This window comes from Nerophis ophidion, linkage group LG03 (assembly GCF_033978795.1).
Source record: "Nerophis ophidion isolate RoL-2023_Sa linkage group LG03, RoL_Noph_v1.0, whole genome shotgun sequence".
NCBI classification, from domain to species: domain Eukaryota; kingdom Metazoa; phylum Chordata; class Actinopteri; order Syngnathiformes; family Syngnathidae; genus Nerophis; species Nerophis ophidion.
Window position 1 is genome coordinate 27,201,978 of NC_084613.1, and position 21,749 is coordinate 27,223,726.

A 21,749-nucleotide genomic window follows, 5' to 3' on the forward strand; every position below is an offset into this window, starting at 1 on the left:
ACAAGAATGCTTGTTCCTCCTTTAAAGCATGTAATTGTAAAATTTAGACAAAACATACTTAACAGGGTTTCCACGGGTCATAAAAAGCATTAAATCATTAAACAGAATTTGTGAAAATTAAAGCCTTAAATTGCATTAAAAAAAAATAAATACGATGTCCAGAGGCATTAAACAAAGAAAAAATCATACAATTGCAATTCGCAACAAAAAAGACAGCAAAACTAAAAACCTAAACCAGTTTTTACAATTTGGGAAAAAAAACTGTACTTTATAATGTTCAATATTATTCAAACTGCAATTTATATTGAGTCCTTTTTATTTTGATCTTTGTTTACCTTTTTAGGATAATTAAGTTATTGAGATTCTAAATATACTGATTAAAATACTACAGTAAGGAAAACTGTTTATTGCATTTGAAAGAGTTACTTGCAATTCATCGGTTTTATTGTCAAATGCGTCCAATTTTGTTTTTACAGACAATTGTACAGTATGCTTTTCACTATATACTGTATAACAGGGGTCGGGAACCTTTTTGGCTGAGAGAGCCCTGAAAGCCAAATATTTTAAAATGCATTTCCGTGAGAGCCATATCATATTTTTTTAACACTGAATAGAATAGAATACAATACAATACAAGAGAATAGAATAGACTTTATTGTCCTTATATTTGCATACAACAAGATTAAAGACTCCAATTTAAGGTGCGGTTGTGGGAACAAATATGGGGTAGAATAAATAACACGAGGTAATAAAGGAACAACTAACAATTGAAATAAACAGACTACTATCTATTACAAATAACAAGCAATCCTGTACAATATAAAAAACACTACAAATACAAAATACTGTACAATATACAGAACAAGACAAGAGTACCGAAGTAATAATACAACTAAATGCGAGCATTTTTTAAGTAAGACCAACATTTTTAGAGTATAATAAGTCTCTAATTCTTTTTTAATAACATTGTTATTGCTTGAACAGGTGCGGTAGGAAACGGATGGATGGATTAAAATGCATGAGAATGCTTTATATTTTGAACGTTATTTTCAACGTTGTGATTACCAGCGGAATTATTCATTACTTATCGTGAAGTGAAGTGAATTATATTTATATAGCGCTTTTTCTCTAGTGACTCAAAGCGCTTTACATAGTGAAACCCAATATCTAAATTACATTTAAACCAGTGTGGGTGGCACTGGGAGCAGGTGGGTCAATTGTCTTGCCCAAGGACACAACGGCAGTGACTAGGATGGCGGAAGCGGGAATCGAACTTGCAACCCTCAGGTTGCTGGCACGGCCACTCTACCAACCGAGCTAAACCGTGTTAAGCAATGTCAGCTAAGGTTTATCTGAGAGCCAGATGCAGTCATTAAAAGAGCCTTATCTGGCTCTAGAGCCATAGGTTCCCTACCCCTGCTGTATAATAAATATCTGCCGTAGGACATCATCGGCATTGCAATTTTTTTAAGTTGCATTAGAATTAGGTTTTCTGATCCCTGCAAAAAGTATATCCTGTCATCTAAATTGCACTGATAATCAATTGTTATTTTCCACCAAATTTGAAAATGAAAATACATTTTGTCATTTACAACACAATATTTGGCTAAAACAATTTTAAGAAGGCAATGGACAATGGAAACAAAGCTAAGTGCTAGTTTGGACCGAGCCCATAAGACTTGCAGAGGGAAACCACTGAGCTAAGAAGCACTTTATTAGCCAGCAAGGGGGGAGGGTCAGGAGGCACAGCCCTATCATTGATTTAGGTTGCAGGATGCATCCACAGCTGCACTTTCTCTAAATTTCTAAGAGTAAATACGCACCTTTGAAGTGGGGGGTGCCTAGGAGCACTCCTCTGCACAGATTGTGTGGGTTTCTGTGGGGAGCTGTAGTTACGGGAAAGATCAATGGGCAGGGCATTAGGCGGCGGGGGGAAGAGTACACCGCACTGTCCAGCCCTGCAGCCTACAGAGCAAGTCCTCTCGCGCGGCCGCAGTGTACTCTTTTGGGGCTGCAGGCGCTTTCATTGTCAGCCACAAAATGTATCGTGAAGAAAAAGATGAAACACTTATCAACTTTTACTAGTTTGTGCCTGCTATCATTTGTGGACTTATTGGACTAAAATCCAATTGTTGTTCCAGAAGTGTTTATCAGCTTCAAAGATAGTTTACAAGTATTAATATGAAATTAAAGAAGTAATGTTGTAAGACAAAAATAATCAAGAAAATATATTGATTATATTATACTGCATTTTTCGGAGTATAAGTTGCTCCGGAGTATAGGTCGCACCTGCTGAAAATGCATAATAAAGAAGAAAAAAAAAACATGTATAAGTCGCACTGGAGTATAAGTCGCATTTTAATACCCGACACCAAGAATAGACATTTGAAAGGCAATATAAAATAAATAAAGAATAGTGAACAACAGGCTGAGTAAGTGTACGTTATATGACGCATAAATAACCAACTGAGAATGTGCCTGGTATGTTAACGTAACATATTATGGTAAGAGTCATTCAAATAAATATAACATATAGTACATGCTGTACGTTTACCATACAATCTGTCACTCTAATCGCTAATTCCGATGAAATCTTGTTCTTCGATGTCGCTTCTAAATAATATTATTTGATATTTTACGGTAATGTGTTAAACATTTCACACATAAGTCGCTCCTGAGTATAAGTCGCACCCCCGGCCAAACTATGAAAAAAACTGCGACTTATAGTCCGAAAAATACGGTAATTTAATGCTGTCAAATGATTATTTTTTTAAATCAGATTAAAACACATTTCATTACAGGTCATTAATTGTTTGCATAATTTAAATTAACTAAAGCTAGCATATATGACGTCTTCCCGGGGCTCCGTTTCGTAGAAGACGTCATTAATGGTGTCAGTATCGCTGCTGTTGTCTAGCATTTCAGTGACAATTCCTGCCTTCATGAAATCATTTTGGGGTCTTTACATAAACACAAATGGAAATGAAAATGGCACGCCTCGCGCATTCATATATCCCAGCATGTACTGCGCGCTTTTTCTTCTACCGGGGTAAATGAAGTAGGCGGCTGCTTACCGTAGTTGCGAAACCGCTTGTGGCATGTTTAATTCGGACACTGAAGAAGAAGAATTCAAGGGATCCGTGATATGAGGAATAACTTTAAAAAATGGGGCTTTATATGTTTATTTTGTGTGTTGTGCTGTGTGACATTAACGTTTGAGCAACGTTGAGTTGTTAATATATTGTTATTGCTTTGCATTATTTCGAGTGTTACTATATTGTGATTGCACAAACGTTTGATTTACCGTAACAGTATCAGACTGTTGTGTACGTGTTTATTGAATCGAGGAATAGTTCCCCTCCATTATGTGATATAATTGTTGCACTACAAGTTATACCTTGCTGTTGTTCAAAGATAAACGAAATACCATTTACTTCGGGGAAAACAGTAAAACAGCTGTTTAGTCATTCATCAGTGAACAGAGTTGTCATAAGGCTGGTTTGTAATCTATTCATAAAGTTTGACTGACCTGAATGTTTTGTTGACATTACCTTTAGCGCAGCTCCATCTAAAACAGGGGTGTCCAAACTTTTTCCACTGAGGGCCGCACACTAAATAATCACAGCAAGCAGGGGCCATTTATTTTAAAAAACAATACAATATATGTATAAAAAATATACATTTAGGCCTCCACTCAGGCTTGATCCCGAGGACCCCAAAGGGTTTTGGTAAAAATAAAATGTTAAAAATGTGTCATTATTCAGTATTTTTTATTTTTATTATTATTCGAGTTTTAAATCTCTAGATCAACATTAGGTCTTTCTGTGAATATGACATGTTCAAAGATTGAAGTTGTATGCTCTTTTTGTCAAAGAAAACCATGTTTTTTTTATTGAAAAAACACAAAATATGCAATATTTTCACCCAATACATTTTTTGAATAGAATGTTTGAGATTATATAATAATTGGAGCCGGAAAAAGGTCAACAACGCATAACACCATTGATTTTGATTCACTATTATTTTTAGTGCATTGACACTTAAAAACAAAACACATTGATCCAAAAGAGTCCTACTCATTAAAGTGTTCAAAAATTAATTATATATTTTTTTTATTGTTTACTTTTAACACAATGGTCTCGAGATCAACTTCAGATCTATCAGTCAATTATGTTTTTTTTTGGTTTATGTTTTTTGTTTGTCCGTTTTAGGCCATTTAAAAAATAAAAAAAACACAATACATCCAACATTTGGCGAAAAAAAATATCTCAAAGTGGAATATTTAATGTGACGCAATTGGGGCCTTGAATTGGTCAATAATTCATAATTGACTTTGATTCACTATTTTTGTGTTTTAAAGAAAGAAACAGCCTGCATGGCAGCTTTGTGTTATTAGAGTATACATTGCAACATGTTCTTGTTACATTTCACCTGTTTGCTCTTTTATACCACTTTTTATATTTTCATTTTTTCTTCCATAGTATTTTTAAAATGTGCCGAGGGGCCGTTAAAAAATGACATGCGGGCCGCAAATGGCCCCAGGGCTGCACTTTGGACAACCCTGATCTAAAGAATGCATAACGTGACCCCAGCCTCTACTGTAGCGTCTATTCCATGCGCCTTATAATGCGGTGCGCCTTATATATGAAAAGGTTTTAAAATAGGCCATTCATTTAAGGTATGCCTTATAATCTGGTGCGCTTTATAGTGCGGAAAATACGCTAATTTAAGAAAGTCGCTTAGGATATGCTGGTTTCATTCAAACTCCCGAAAGAAATACGAATGAGATCGAAGAGAATGAAGTAGGTCAATATTGAAGCGTAAACAATTTGTGCACTCAAAACTGTTTAGTAATAACTCTGTATTTCACACAACTGGCAAGAACGTAGTCCAGAACTATAGCAACCGTGACACGAATTGTCTTTTCCTCCGGATTGAAAACTTCTTCCATTCATCCACCAAGCCTTTTAAATGAACTAGGAGACATTCGGAAGTTGTGTGTCCATTAATCTCCGTCCGAAAAATTCCTTTGAAAAAAACGCTCTGCCACTAGTTTTTCTTTGCTTCGGACCTGCGTCCACTCTGATACATTCCTGGTAGTTATGTCAGTAGTGTCATGTTCTTAGCGTAGTCCAAGATCATTTCTAGATGCTGTCTGCTATTTAAAATCCACCTAGCAGCTTAGCTATCTTAAAACAACACAATACATTTGTTCTTAGGTCTAGAGGTCTTGATGGAAGAAAGAAAGTAACCAGCTAGCAACAGCAAGTTAACAAGTAGATATCAATAATAATAAAATGCTCTTTTGCAATGTAGAGGCCAGGCGTACACATAGGAGGGAGTGTGGACTGATCTATATATTAGTAAGTGACAATATGAAGGGGAGTAGCAGTGTATGATCAATACTCGAGTGATTACATCAATATTTTTATTTTCACAAAATATTTTTTGGGCTGTTTTGGTCACATTTATAAATTCAGGGAATAAAAGTCCATGGATACAGGAGGACTTTGATGGCAAAAATCAGAGGATTTGAATGTTTTGTTTAGTTATTGTGCACCGTTGACTTTATTTTGTTTAAACAATTGTAAGTAATAGTTTCGGGTACTCTGGCTTCCTCCCACCTCCAAAGACATGCACCTGGGGATAGGTTGATTGGCAACACTAAATAGGCCCTAGTGTGTGAGTGTGAATGTTGTCTGTCTATCTGTGTTGGCCCTGTAATGAGGTGGCGACTTGTCCAGGGTGTAACCCGCCTTCCGCCCGAATGCAGCTAAGATAGGCTCCAGCACCCCCCGTGGCCCCGAAAGGGACAAGCGGTAGAAATGGATGGATATTTGTAATATGTGCCAATATTACAGCTGACATCAGGTACTACACAGCCAGGCCGTTTACTGGTATGGAGCCACTGATGCCTAGTGGGACGTCATAGGTCAACCAGCAAAGCAATACGTTTATCCGCGCTTAAAGGCACACAGCTTTTGACTAAAAGTTACATTCAAGAGAGTGTATGCACACTGGGACTTCACGTGTGGGTGTGAAAACAAAAAACTTGTTGAGAAATCAGGCTAATTTAATGCTTGCAAATGTAATGACAGATATGGAGGATCTTTAACTGATGTTTACAATAAAGTTGTGAAATATATCGCAATGTGTTTTTTTACAATATATATTTTTTTCTTTTATAGAAAATATATGTTTTTAAGTAATGTGCTGGGCCGATTGTGACCCGAGGACAATCTGTGCGGGTGTACTGGTGAGCAAGGCAGTACAAGAAGTGGGCAGCTAAGAAGTTGAGGCCAGATATTTTAATCTCAAGTGTCAAGAAGCTTGGTCCACTTTCTCTAAAATTGCAATAAATGGAAATTGATCATTTAAATATATTTTTTAAACACAGTTTTCTAATTAATTATCATCATCTAGTGTCCATTGGACATTGGTCGGCGGACTTATTTTTTTCTGGTTGGCGGACTGGGTATCGAAACTAGGATTCGAAATTTAAACTTTTGAACGATTCCGGGAGAATCGGAAAGTTAGTCCCGGTTCCAATGGATACAACTTGTATTTAAGCTGTTTTTCAGATTTTAATCTGTGAACGATGTAGATGTAGCATAATAATGCGATACTGTATGGCCTTGACTCAAGTATTGTAAAATGTATTATATCAGGAAGTCCTTGTCAATTTTAAGCCCTTTTAGGCAAATTGCCTCTGTTTTTGTGAATGACTATTAACTTGCCTATGTTTATGTTGGTCAAGTATACATTTTAACATATTGCAGAGCCTATGTACTAAATAAGATCTGTATGTAATACTTGCACCTTGGGCTGCAACAATTAATTGATTAAGTCGATTAATTCATATAGAAAACAACTTTGATTTATATTATGTGGCTCAATTAATCGTTTGCGTAATTAATGACAATTTTAAACTTCCGAATCGCATGGAGTTCCTGGAACTTTAAATACACAGGCATAGTTTTCGCACAACCGCTGCCGTAAAAAGCACATGAGAGCTGTGGTGTGTAGGTGTCATGACCCAAACTGTGGCGAAATAAAGAGCTTTTTTTTTACAGTATGTAAACTTTTTTAACGTTAATTTCAATGATGACGATGCACTTTTTTCAGAAACAAAGAATAAAAGTTATTCCAAGGAGGAAACATCATTCAACCATTTTCCCTAAAATCCACATTGATTCTGTAAAAAAAGTGTTTTATCCAATTATCAAACAAGTAAAACTAAATAAATCAATTGCTGCGGCCCTACTCCCACCCTATTCTTTGCACCAAGACTAATTAAATGATTAGCTTGTAGAGATGCGCGGCTTGCGGTCTCATCCGCGGAGTCCGCGGTTAAACCGCGGGTTGGGCGGGTGACATGACGAAAAAATAGATTTTAATTAGATTCGGACGGGTGGCGGTTGAATCTTCCGTAAATATCTGATGTACATGGTTCTGGGATCGGTATCCTTTGCCATTCAAAGAGCCATTTAAGACCCGTGTCACAAAGCGAAGAAGTCAATAGGAGACGCTAATATTCTCTAGAGCAGGGGTGCCCATTACGTCGATCGCGATCGACTGGTCGATCTCGGAGGGTGTGTCAGTCGATCTCAAGCAAGGCATTAAAAAATATACATAAAAATGAGCAATCATCAATCATACCAAGACTTCACTTTCGTCAGTTGTTTGACATTCTCGGCACCCGAGGATCTTGTGAGATGACGCTGGCTGCTGCGAGCTCATATTTAAGAAAAAAACCATTAACAGGGCGGACGCAGAGAAACACATTTTATTTCTAGAGACTCCGTACCTACTGTCAAAACTCTCAAGACCGACTGCACAGTTCCTGTCTTCACCATAAAATACCTGTTTCATCCTGCCTGTGCTAACAAAATAAGAGTCTCAGAAAGCTAGCGTGCACAAGCTAGCAAGCTACGGAGTTTGATGCCAATGTATTTCTCCCCCGCCCTCAGCGACCGCTTTCTCACTTGCTCGCCCACCTGCACTCTCACTGACGTCACTCACCTGCTGCCAGACATTAAAGGGCCACACACATATGCCACTCTCATAACAAAGTGTTTAAAAACGAGTATGCAAGTTGGACAAATGAGATGCCAAATCCAACCACTTTCATGTGGTATTGGACAGAAAGGAGGAACTTTTTTTTTCCTCCATTTGAAAATGCGGACGTTATCAGCACCACTGTCTAATTCCAATCAATGCAAGTCATCAGAATCAAATACACCAACTTATATTCTTGTCTTCATGAAAGAAAGGAATCTATGTGTGTTAAACATGCTTGTATTATCATTAAACACCATTAACTTGTTAACAAAAATGTCTCTTTCATAAATAAATAAATATAAATTATAAATAGGAATGAGGTAGATCTCCTCGACTTGGTCAATTGAAAAGTAGCTCGCCTGCAGAAAAAGTGTGAGCGCCCCTGCTCTAGAGAAACTACCGGAAGTCACCCAGATAATAAGTATTAGGGCGTGCTATGAAGTCATTGACTTTGTCGCCTTCTACAGCATGTACAATCGCTTGTCAGTCCAGCAACACGCACACGACTGCAAGGCATACTGGGTGACACAGAATACACTCATGGTTTTGATATAAACAATTTTAACACTCTTAGTAATATGCGCCACGGTGTGAAGCCACACCAAACAAGATTGACAAACACATTTCGGGAGGACATCCTCCCAGTAACACAACATAAACGCAACACAACAAATACCCAGAATCCTTTGTATCCATGAGACTTCCTGACTATGCTATACACCCCTAGCAGCAAACCCCGGCACCCCCCCACCCCCCCCCCCAACCCCCACCCCGTGCGTCGGTAAGGTGGGCGGGGTTGGGGTCGCGGGGGTGTAAAATATATTCAGGGGTATCACGGATACAAAGGATTCTGGGTATTTGTTGTGTTGTGTTACTGTGAGGATGTTCTCCCGAAATGTGTTTGTCAATCTTGTTTGGTGTGGCTTCACAGCGTGGCGCATATTAGTAAGTGTTAAAGTTGTTTATATCACAACCATCAGTGTACTCTGTGTCACCCAGTATGCCTTTCAATCTTGTATGTGTGATTGCGGAAGCTGCACACAACATCATGCCAGACTAACAATCGGTGTGTACATGTTGTTAAAGGTGTCAAAGGCAATGGCTTCACAGTACGCCCATATCCTTGTCATCAGGATGAACGCCAATTGGATATCAGCGAGAACTTTAGCGGCTCCAATTGTCTTCGTTACTATGTGAAACGTGTTTAGACAGTTCTGTGAGTGGTAAAGGTGGCCAACCTCTGATGTATTTCAGCGGGCGGGTGGCGGGCGGATGCGTTTCTGATAAAATGTTGGTGGATGACGACTTTAGTGACGCGGTTGCGGATGATATAATTGCATATCCGCGCATCTCTACTAGCCTGACATTTATTGAAGTATCTTTACATTTTTCTTCTTAAATTTTATGTAATTTATCTTTTACTTACAATTCAAACACAGTAAGTAAACAAAGGGATAGAAAAGCACTATACAAGTACAAACCATTTACCATTTACCATTAATTGCTGATCTATGGAGAACGTATAGGATTGGCTTTGTTTCTTTGTACTCATTTTTGGACACGCTGTATTGTGCAAAGGGAAACATACGTTGTCAATGTAACTTGTTAAGCAAAACAATGATCATTGCAAAGGTTACTATTTTAGCTTTTTAAGGTGGACCTGATGCTCTTTAGTAGGGATGTAACCATACGAACATTTCATATCACTGGTATTGTCAACAATATTGTCACAGTTACCATTATCGCGGTATTGTTGAATGTGCTCCTAAAGTATTTATTCATTATTCACACTAAAATATATTAACAAAGTATTATAACAAAAATACAAAAGTTTACACACATTATACTTTCTTGGCAAAGGGTATATTCAATATTTGCCATAGTTTTATTACTGTTTAAATGTTTACGTTTTTCCATTTTAATTTGTAAAAGTTTTAAAAAAAACATTTAATTGATTAAGGCAAATTGAGTCTTCACTTTAGTTCACGTCCGGTTATGTTACGTCACTTTTGTCCAATTTTTGTTGTAGACAGTTTTGTGTTTATGTTGGGGGAATCAAAATACAAACACCTTTTGTGTCATATTTGTCTGAATGGGACAGCACATTCTGTAGGTTCAATGTGTACAATTACATATTTTAATTTCTTAAACAGTAATGTTTTAATATAACTTTCGATTGGGATATGGCATTTTTTTAATGGGGGAACAATGTTAATGTGTCTCGTATTCATCTCAACATAAGTTATCTTCTTCCCACTCGCTTTCAAGCAAAACTGGACCACCATGCTTGCATACTGTACATTACTTTTTGCATTATATTAATTTGTTATTACATGTTGTTCACCTTGTACTTTTTTCTTATGTCATTGCCTGATATAAATAAATAAATGGAAGAAAAACAAGAACATTTAGGTTAGCAAGCTAGGGCAAGCTAGTCAGCGAGTTTATCAAAGCACAGTTGTCAATCCTGTTTTTTTTTTTAAACGTCGGGAGTTTTAACACGGTTTATCATTAATAAAGGTTATCGTTACATTTTTAATAGATGGAGGTGGGATTGCGAGCATACAAACACAAAGGTAGAGCCTCGTATGGTAGCAAAAAAGTATCTGCATCATTGTTTGTTTGTTTACAAGTTTATTCACAATACCATATAACATTTACAATAGTGGTGAATATCATCATTTAAAGATGTTGGTACGTGAAATGGTCCCCCAAATAAGCTGGAAGAAACTTTTGACAGGGGATCCAAAGGACCATATATACATGGAAAGATCAAACATGGTAGCAAGCACAACAACAAAAAACAAAAACAAAACAACAACAATGCTATATGATAAACACAAGATAGTAGTACTAAAGCAAGCATACTCATACATACATACATTCATTCAACCATGCAAAAGATTTGTAAAAATATACCCCAAACATTTGGAGATATTTTGCGAATTAAGTATTTCACAAACAATAAGTCTTCTATTCCTGTTAATATTTCGGTTAGCTGAGCCTAGTCGGTCTTTAAGTTATTCAAACTGCGGTTATGAATCACTGTTTTTCGATCAATTTATTTTAAAACAATACTACTAATCGTCAAAAGTTGTACTGCGGTTATCCTTAATATTTATCGTTGCATCTCTACCCCTTAGTACTGTACTGACAATACACTGGGAACAAGAGTCTGTTTCGGGAAGATGCTAACCAACCGGAAAACTCTTGTGTTTTCTGAAAGCATGGAAAAACCCATATGGCGCCCATTGTGTTGCTGTAGTGTATATGAGCTGCGGCAGACTGTAAGTGCATTAGCCTTGTGCTGAACACACATCTTCCATATCGTGGTCTGTGGAGCCTTTTGTGGTCGAGACACTTCAAGATGATGCTTGTCGGCATGTGGTTTGCACAAAGTGATTTTAAAAGCCCCTCTTCCTTTCCTGTCACACGTCTGTGGAGGGATACAATTTGTTAGTTTGTGTTCAAATTTAATTGTTAAAAGTCGGCGGTGATGGGTCGACTTACTTGCGCAGAGGTTAATATAGTCCGGTAAACGTTGTGCCCCGAGACGAGGGTGACATGTATCATCACCGCAGAGTGTCAGAGTGTAGCGCCTCGGCACCACGAGGCGTTTGTTCTAGCGAGCTGGGAGATGCAGCCATAGGGAGTTAGCATTTACAAGCTCTGTCACACTGCACAAAACACAGTGTCAGTCAAGTGCGGCAGCCTGCGTGGCATCTCTTGTCATTAATGTAGACAATGACATCCAGAGCGTTTGACTCGCTCGCCAATCCAAGCCCACTCTGTGTCCTTTTCCTCCTTCATTTCTGAACGGTGTTGCCATTTGCCGCATCTTCGGGAATTTTTGTGTTCTTCCCACACCACTATCTGCTCGTCAGGTGTCAAAGTTCCATTAGATGTCAAATTGTAGGAAGCATCCCCAGTTTATGCTGGCGTGAAAAAGGACCTCCCAACGAAAAATGTTTACATACTTGGACACACATGGACACACACGTTCCCACAGTGGAAACACACCCAAAGAGCATACTAAAATACAGGACCAGTAAAACCTTCATACTCAAGAGCAGGGATCTCAGATATGCGGGCCGCAATTGGAGTTATTTTGCGGCCCCCATCATAATATGAAAGTTTAATGTTAGTGCGGCCCGCAAGTATTATATGATTGGCGCTTGACAGCGTTGTTATTTGGGTCTAAATTGTTCTTTCAACATTCTGGCTTGCCTACCCCTGTGTTAGTGGAAAAGCGGAACATGAGTGAAAGCGACGGAGACGTTGCCATGGAGACGAGGGTTTTCCTATGTGCCTGGCTGTAGTCACACCACGACACCTGTCCGTCAATAATAACAGTCCCCGATAACCTGGACCAATTCAAACTTTAATTATTTTTTTTTATTGTTTAATTTGCATTGCCTCACACGATGAACACTACATATATTTCTATATGACGCCGGATAACACTCCGGGAGCCGTCACTTTTTTGCGCTCCCCGCCGACCGCCATGTTGCTGTAGGGAGGAAAATCGGAACGACACACATTGCGGAAATAACATTAATATCCGTGCGTCGGCTAAATACAAATACCGTATTTCCTTGAATTGCCGCCGTGCATATAGTATGCGCCAGCCTTGAATTACTGCCGGGTCAAACTCGCTTTCCAAAACAATTAGCGCATGCTTAGTATTACCACTGAGTCAAACTCGTGATGTCACGAGTGACACTTCCCCTGTCATCATTTTCAAAATGGAGGAGGCTGATTTCAATACCGGTAATTTGAAATCGCATAAAGGGAAGAAGATTAAGAGCTATTCAGTAGGATTAAAGGTCCAATCTATTGAATACCGGTATGCTAAAAAAAACAGTAAGCAGCTATGTTTTATTAATATACCTGTAGAGCCGACTGTCTGACAGACAGGCAGGGCACGCTGGAGTTGGCGTAGTGGGAACTCCCTCGTCACGTGCAAAGAGTAACTAGCAAGAGCAAGAGCATACCAGTAATTTCCTGCTACCGGCATACAACTACAGCTGATTGGACTGTGGCGGTCACGTGACTAGGAAGCGCGCAAAGAGTAAATGGAAAGGCAAAAGCCTAATACTCTCCACAAATGTATCTATGTATTTGACACATGCGTTACATAAAGGTAAGACAATAATAATTTTTTTTTTTTTTTTATTAAATGTGCTTTTCATGATGGTATTCTTACATCACACTCAAATTTTTACTGCATGTCTTTGGTAAGCGCAGGAGTCAGAGGTTTTAAATTATTTAGCGCATGCTTACTTTTACCGCATGCCTTTGGTAAGCGCAGGGGTGAGAAGAGGTTTTAAATTAATTAGCGCCCCGGCAGCAATTCAAGGAAATAGGGTATATTCCACAACCCCAAACATGTCTTTTTCAAAGCCTGCAGTGAAGAGAAAGGTTATTGGTGAGCAAAGACAATTCCAGGAAAAGTGGGAGATGCAGTATTTCTTTGTTGAGACAGGGGAACCCCGACGTGTCTTATTTGCACAGAAAAAGTTGCGGTGCACAACGAATACAATTTGAAACGTCATTATACAACTACACACGCTGAGGAGTATTCAACATTTTTTTAAGAAATATTTTTTTGCGGCCCAGCCTCACCCAGACTCTGCATCCAGTGGCCCCCAGGTATATTGAGTTTGAGACTCCTGCTCAAGAGCGTACAAAAGCTCACCATCTGGTATGACAACAACATTAAGTAAACTAATGATGAAGAACGTCAGACATTTATCACACTGTCACTTCAAACATCAATCAATCAATCAATGTTTACTTATATAGCCCTAAATCACTAGTGTCTCAAAGGGCTGCACAAACCACCACGACATCCTCGGTAGGAAAACTCACACCCAGTGGGACATTGGTGACAATAATGACCCAGTGGGACGTCGGTGACAATGATGACTATGAGAACCTTAGAGAGGAGGAAAGCAATGGATGTCGAGCGGATCTAACATGATACTGTGAAAGTTCAATCCACAATGGATACAACACAGTCGCGAGAGTCCAGTCCAAAGAGGATCCAAGACACAGCAGCGAGAGTCCCGTTCACAGCGGAGCCAGCAGGAAACCATCCCAAGCGTAGGCGGACCAGCAGCGCAGAGATGTCCCCAGCCGATACACAGGCGAGCAGTACATGGCCACCGGATCGGACCGGACCCCCTCCACACGGGAGAGTGGGACATAGAAGAAAAAGAAAAGAAACGGCAGATCAACTGGTCTAAAAAGGGAGTCTATTTAAAGGCTGGAGTATACAAATGAGTTTTAAGGTGAGACTTAAATGCTTCTACTGAGGTGGCATCGCGAACTGTTACCGGGAGGGCATTCCAGAGTACTGGAGCCCGAACGGAAAATGCTCTATAGCCCGCAGACTTTTTTTGGGCTTTGGGAATCACTAATAAGCCGGAGTCCTTTGAACGCAGATTTCTTGCCGGGACATATGGTACAATACAATCGGCAAGATAAGATGGAGCTAGACCGTGTAGTATTTTATACGTAAGTAGTAAAACCTTAAAGTCACATCTTAAGTGCACAGGAAGCCAGTGCAGGTGAGCCAGTACAGGCGTAATGTGATCAAACTTTCTTGTTCTTGTCAAAAGTCTAGCAGCCGCATTTTGTACCAACTGTAATCTTTTAATGCTAGACATGGGGAGACCCGAAAATAATACGTTACAGTAGTCGAGGCGAGACGTAACAAACGCATGGATAATGATCTCAGCGTCTTTAGTGGACAGAATGGAGCGAATTTTAGCGATATTACGGAGATGAAAGAAGGCCGTTTTAGTAACGCTTTTAATGTGTGCCTCAAAGGAGAGAGTTGGGTCGAAGATAACACCCAGATTCTTTACCGTGTCGCCTTGTTTAATTGTTTGGTTGTCAAATGTTAGAGTTGTATTATTAAATAGAGTTCGGTGTCTAGCAGGACCGATAATCAGCATTTCCGTTTTTTTGGCGTTGAGTTGCAAAAAGTTAGCGGACATCCATTGTTTAATTTCATTAAGACACGCCTCCAGCTGACTACAATCCGGCGTGTTGGTCAGCTTTAGGGGCATGTAGAGTTGGGTGTCATCAGCATAACAGTGAAAGCTAATACCGTATTTGCGTATGATGTCACCTAGCGGCAGCATGTAGATGCTGAAGAGTGCAGGGCCAAGGACCGAACCCTGGGGAACTCCACACGTTACCTTAACGTAGTCCGAGGTCACATTGTTATGGGAGACACACTGCATCCTATCAGTAAGATAAGAGTTAAACCAAGACAGGGCTAAGTCTGACATACCAATTCGTGTTTTGATACGTTCTAATAAAATATTATGATCGACGGTATCGAAAGCAGCGCTAAGATCGAGGAGCAGCAACATAGATGACGCATCAGAATCCATCGTTAGCAATAGATCATTAGTCATTTTTGCGAGGGCTGTCTCCGTGGAGTGATTTGCCCTGAAACCGGATTGAAAGGTTTCACATAGATTGTTAGACGCTAAGTGTTCATTTAACTGCTCCGCAACAATTTTTTCAAGGATTTTTGAAATAAAGGGAAGGTGAGACACCGGTCGGTAATTTACCATGAGGTCAGGATCGAGGTTAGGTCTTTTAAGAAGAGGATGAATAACCGCTTTTTTGAATGCTAGGGGAACAGTGCCCGAGGAGAGTGATAAGTTTATAATATTTAGCACTGATGGACCTAATAATACAAAGAGCTCCTTGATCAGTTTCCCAGGAAGAGGGTCAAGTAAACATGTTGTCTGTTTTATTCCATTTACACGTTGTAACAATTCCTCTAATGTTATTTCCTCAAAACGAGAGAAAGTATTTTGGAGGGCAGTATCCGCCGTATATACAATCGTGTCAGTGTTAATAGAACCCCGTTGTAGCTGGGACGCATTGTCTTTAATCTCCTTTCTAATGACTTCAATTTTCTTACTAAAGAATTGCATAAAGTCATCAGCTGAGTGGGTTGAGCTACTGGAAGGAGTCCCTTGTTGGGTAAGCGATGCTACCGTACTAAACACAAATTTAGGATCGTTTTTATTACGGTGGATGAGATTTGAGTAATATTTAGCTTTAGCTAAGGTAAGCATGCGTTTATAAGTTATTAAACCATCACTCCATGCTTGATGGTGCACCTCAAGTTTAGTCGTGCGCCATTTGCGTTCCAGCTTTCTACATAATAATTTCTGAGCTCTAGTTTCTTCTGTAAACCACGGGGTGCGCTTTTTTGGAGCCTTTTTTAACTTTAGCGGTGCTATGTTATCAATGGTTTCGCGCAGGGCGTCGTTAAAGTTGTTAGTGAGGTTATCAATAGAGCCCACATACTTTGGGAATGGTGCCATAACCGAGGGCAGTAGGTCAGCAAGAGTTGTCGTTGTGGCTGTATTAATGTTGCGGCTGCTATAGCAGTTATTATTATTATTATTAGTTTGACGAACATGCGTCTGAACCTCGAATTTTATAAGGTAATGATCAGACAATACTTTAGTATACGGGAGTATCGTAACTTTGGAAACGTTGATGCCCCTGACAAGCACTAGGTCTATCGTATTACCGTTGCGATGCGTGGGTTCATTTATTATTTGTGTGAGACCACAGCTATCAATTACAGTCTGGAGCGCTACGCACGGTGGGTCCGATGGGGTATTCATATGGATATTAAAGTCCCCCATTATGATTATATTATCGGCGTGTGTCACTAGATCAGCAACGAACTCTGAGAATTCATTAATAAAGTCCGAATAGGGCCCTGGGGGGCGGTAGATAACAGCCAGGTGTAGAGGCAGCGGTGTGACAGACCTCATAGTAAGCACCTCAAACGATTTATATTTATTATTTATGTTAGGACTAAGGTTAAAGTTTTCGTTGTATATTAGTGCAACCCCCCCCCACCCCTTTTGAGCGGACGGGCAATATGCGCATGTGTAAAGTTAGGAGGACATGCCTCATTTAGCGCAAAAAAGTCGTTTGGTTTAAGCCAGGTTTCGCTGAGACCGATGACGTTAAGATTGTTGTCTCTGATAATATCATTAACTAACAACGTTTTAGGAGACAATGATCTTATGTTTAAAAAACCTATATTATAGGTAGTGGGCTGTTTTAGGGAGTTTTTGATCAAATTATCCGTAGTAGCAATATTAATAATGTTGTGTTTATTATGCCCAGTGCATTTAGTATAGTTACGACCATATCTAGGAATTGATACGACAGGAATTTTCCGATTGTTTGATTGTTGCTTTGATAAACTGCACGCATCATGGTTAGCCACCTCAGTAACGGGGATTTTCCGATTGTTTGTTTGTTGCTTTGATAAGCTGCACGCATCATAGTTAGCCACCTCAGTAAAACACATGTCCAACTCTGAAACACTCAAAGCAGAAAAAACTTGTTCTAATTTAACAGACTCCTTACCCAGACCAGTAGTCTCGCATTTTCCATCTAAATCCGTCTTCGGGATGGAGGAAAGTGGTGTTCTGTGGGGATTAGCCTTCTGCTTTGTTTTTAGCCCCGCTCGGCATCCGCGTTTCCGATCACACCGCTGGCGTCTGCTCCGTAGACGGCCCCCGCTGCTACTAGACTCCCCTGCTTCACAGGCCGCTGGATGTAGCCGCCGATGTATTCCCATGCTAGTTAGCAAGTCTAGCACGCAAGTGTCTATCGGTCCAAAACGGCCCGATGTGTCCACATCCAGAAGTGTCTGGCGGTCGTACGTGATCACGGAGTGACCACGATGTGAGCCAGCCATTAAGTTTGTGGAATTGTCCGGTATTTTTGCCATATGTTCCATCTTTAGCAGGAGCTCCTCGAGTGCGCAGCCCGTCCGCCATCTTATATATGTTTAAACATGGTTAAATGTGGTTAAGACACCGCATAGTCGTTCTGAATAAACAAAAAACCCTGAAAAGTGAAATTAAGTCTGACCTGATCTTTTAGACCGGGCTTTGAATTCCAGCAGTTTCCAACTGACATCCGCCAAGCTCGCCATGTTTGCAAACATGACATAAAAAGTTCCATGCGTCATTTTGCAGAATTAGCAGTAGCAGAAGGCAGGCATTATATTTTGAGTTCTGACCTTAATTTGCCAAATCCTGCTTGGACGAGAAAATGTGTGTATTATAAGTGCTGGATTGTGAAACAATTCAACATAATTAAACAATATTTTCAGCAACTTTCCTAACACAACTCCAACTCTTTTTGTAATTCATTACCACTGCCTTTCAAGACCAGCACTAACCCGGAGCCCCTGATTTACCATTACAATCTTATCTGTGATGGAGCAGGAAACCGCTAGGAATAGGAGCACCCAGACATTCATTAATTGACATTTTAAATGCACTTCTTCACGTAAAACGAGGCCCTACGATGATCTGTATATACAGCCCTGGGCACGCAACTAAAACATATATTTATTAGGGCTGTCAAAATTAAAAAGTTAACACATGTGATTAAACACAAAAAAATATATTTCATTAAGCATGAACACACTTAGATGAATGTAACTCTTTCCTTAAACACATTTTAAATATGCACTTATATGCAATATTAATGATTTATCCAAATTTAAAAATGTCATTAGTCATTATTAATCCAAATTCCAAAAAATGTGATTAATCTGATTCATAAACAAACATTAAAACATTTTTTTAACTATTAAATGAACCTAGAATATGACTTATTTTATCTTTGTGGAAAATATTGGACACAATGCATTGTCAAGTTTATGAGATGCCATGCAAGTGTAAGCCCTTGTGACGCTTTTGTTCATTTTTTAAATGTTTTTATTTTATAAATAGCTGTGATGATAATGTAAATCAGACATTAATAATCACTGCTATGTTGGAATTTGTATTTTTATTGATACTGTTGTTATTATTCATTTTTGTTTGACTACTTTTGGATTGTTTTGTGTCATGTTTGTGTTTGTCTTCTCAATTGTTCTGTTGATTGCTTTTCTCAATGTGGTTGGGCCGGTTTTGGAATTGTAATTGTAATATTGTGGTATTGTTTTTTTCCATCCATCCATTTCTACCGCTTATTCCCCTTTGGGGTCGCGTGGGGCGCTGGTGCCTATCTCAGCTACATTCGAGCGGAAGGCGGCGTGCACTCTGGACAAGTCGCCACCTCATGGTATTCTTTAATGTTGTGTGTTATTTTGTTGGACTGATTAATAAATAAAAAAAAATGAAAAACATTTGACAGCCCTGCTATGTATCATGGTGGTTTCATGCAACCATTTAACATTGTCAATCAAAGTAAAATATTAGTACATTTGCAATTACTGATACTGTATTTTGTCAAATTCTTATATTTAAATGTTAATTTGTTTCAATAATATAGAGTGAAATAATAGAGAACATGGAAAATAATCTGTTAAAGAGCTGGCATTAAAAAAAAATAATAATAGTACTGTCAAACTATTTTTTTATTAATTGCCATTAATCACAGTAACTATATGCATGATTTAAATCAACTTGAAATGGACCACAATATTTCGACACAAATGTAATTCTGTTGTCAGAATATCATACATGATTTTTTTTAAATTACTTACTTGAACACATGTCATTTATTTATTCAAAACCTGGTAACAGTTTGATCTAAAGTACCGCCAGACTGTATTTTAAAGTGAAATTTGCCAGTGAACACAACAGTCGGGAGTCTCCTCATTCATCTTGGCACTGACGTATGCATTGACCGTATAAAGACCTGCTGAATAAAGTGGAATAAATAGATTAAAGATGAATACATAAATGTATAAAAACCTGACCTATATTGTATACTGTATGAATAAATGCAGGATATTGACTTAGCAATAACATATTGAATAATAACAGAAGAATGAATTGCAGCATACCAGAGAATATGCTTCTGTTTTCTCTTTTTTTTTTTTTAATCCATGCCTTGTATACACTTGTTCATATTATTTATTAAACCTTTTTAATGTAAAGTTTTTTTCATTCTGTTGCTCAGTCCGATCCATAATTTTACTCCACATGTTGGGATGCTAATATGAAGAATAGTGCTAAAAATGCCGTGGATCACCTTAAATTGTGCCTAATTTAGTAGCTACTAAGTGTAAATAAAACAATGATGGAGTTTAAACCTGCATTAAAGAATATGGCACTCTCATGTTTTCCAGCACTCTATACCGTATTCCCTGAAGTTGACCAGGAAAGTTGCGAAGAAGACACAAAAAGGTAAGAAGAGCGTCGCTATACAATGCACAAAGGGCTGTATGTTTCTATATGTATCAGCGACGGCTGATGAGTTCATGAAGAGTATGGGGCTATCTTTAGAGGATTGATTTCCCACACTGCCACACAGTTGGCTACATTTATATTCCATGCCTGTGGCTCCGTGACCCCCGGTTCTCCTTTGATGTGGCAGGCAGAAGCACAGACCAGGATGATGCCGAGGGAGAGGAGGCTGAGGGATAGCGAAAGGTGAAGCAGTCTACAGTTGGGAGAGGGTGGGGGGGGCCTTCCTCGCCGTGCAGGTTGTCTCGGAAGTGCTAAAAAGAACGTGTACAAGTTTGCATGGGTGTCGCGCCGCCAACCAATGAAGCCATCATCCGAGGGATCTAGGAGAGTTGGCGGTGGGTGGGCAGGAAAGCAGCTAGGCTAAAGAAATAGGGTGAGCGAGGGCACGGCGGTGGCGCGAGCTGATAGAGACGTCAGCATCGCTTCAGTAATCTCACGACGGCAGGCCGCCGCGAGGGGCCGTCAAGGGCCCGCGAGAGTGGAGGCATGATGGAGCGGACCACCCCGACAATGCTAGCGGGGGGAAGGAGGGGGGCAGTATGGACAAATCAAAGCGGGAAGAAGTAATTTTTGCAAAATTACAGAAATCTCCATGGAAATTACCATGAAACGCTTTCTAATCTCCTGCTTTTCACCGTGGACGATAGGGGTCAGCGCTTCAAGTTCTGCAGCAATGCTGTCTCTTTCTCCCCTCGCCCCATCCCTAATTTCATTATTCCCTCTTGATTTTTTTTTTTTATGTGTACTCATTCCTCCCAAGTATAGGCCCACCCTCCGCTCATATCCTTGCACCATTCATTCGATTGAACTCTTTTCATTGACCACAATTAAATGTTTGGATCTCAAAGGCGCATGGAGGCAGAGCCAAGCCTTGCCCTTCCAGTGACACGGGATCAAGCTGCTCGAGACGGAGAGGGTGGACCCCCCCTGCCCCATACCCCCTCAAAGATGTGTCCCCCGCGCCCTTCTTTTGGTCCTGCCGCTGTCTGTCAGAGTTCAGGGCGCTGTTGAAATGAATGGGAGGAGTGCTGCACCCCTAGGTGTGACCATGCGCTTATTGGTAATCAGCGGCATTTACAGCAACACAATAACATGATAAGCCGCGCTCATTCTGCAGCACAATCGCGCCGCGTTGCAACAATGCGGGACAAAATGCGGTGAACGAAAGTGGCATTGTCGCCATGCATGCCAAACTTTATAAATGGCTTGGGAGGCTTTTCATACTCAATTTGCCGTTTAATGCGGTCTGATTTGATGTACAGGGAGTATTTTAACTTTTTAATACAAAGAAATGCCTTTTGTTTTTATGACACATATAATCACCCTGTCAGTGGGACTATATTATATATTTTTTAATAGCAGTGGATTTAAGCTTATAGCTAAATATTTATAATGTCACCATATTATTGCATC

General features: G+C 39.6%; 1 protein-coding gene and 1 pseudogene across 6 annotated transcripts in view; one reads left to right on the forward strand and one right to left on the reverse strand.

The window, feature by feature from the left end:
* The window catches only part of LOC133548841 (uncharacterized), an 88,821-nt pseudogene extending 70,968 nt beyond the window's left edge, over positions 1-17,853 (reverse strand).
* The window catches only part of LOC133549401 (protein enabled homolog), a 170,580-nt gene that overhangs the window by 66,852 nt on the left and 81,979 nt on the right, over positions 1-21,749 (forward strand). For 2 of the 6 annotated variants that reach the window (XR_009806073.1, XR_009806072.1), the window contains exons 3-4: positions 19,153-19,203; positions 20,216-20,273. The gene's annotated coding sequence lies outside the window, so the exon portion shown is untranslated. Of the gene's footprint in view, positions 1-19,152; positions 19,204-20,215; positions 20,274-20,463; positions 20,534-21,749 lie in introns of those variants that run through there. The other 4 variants (XR_009806076.1, XR_009806075.1, XR_009806074.1 and 1 more) reach the window with 3 other exon arrangements.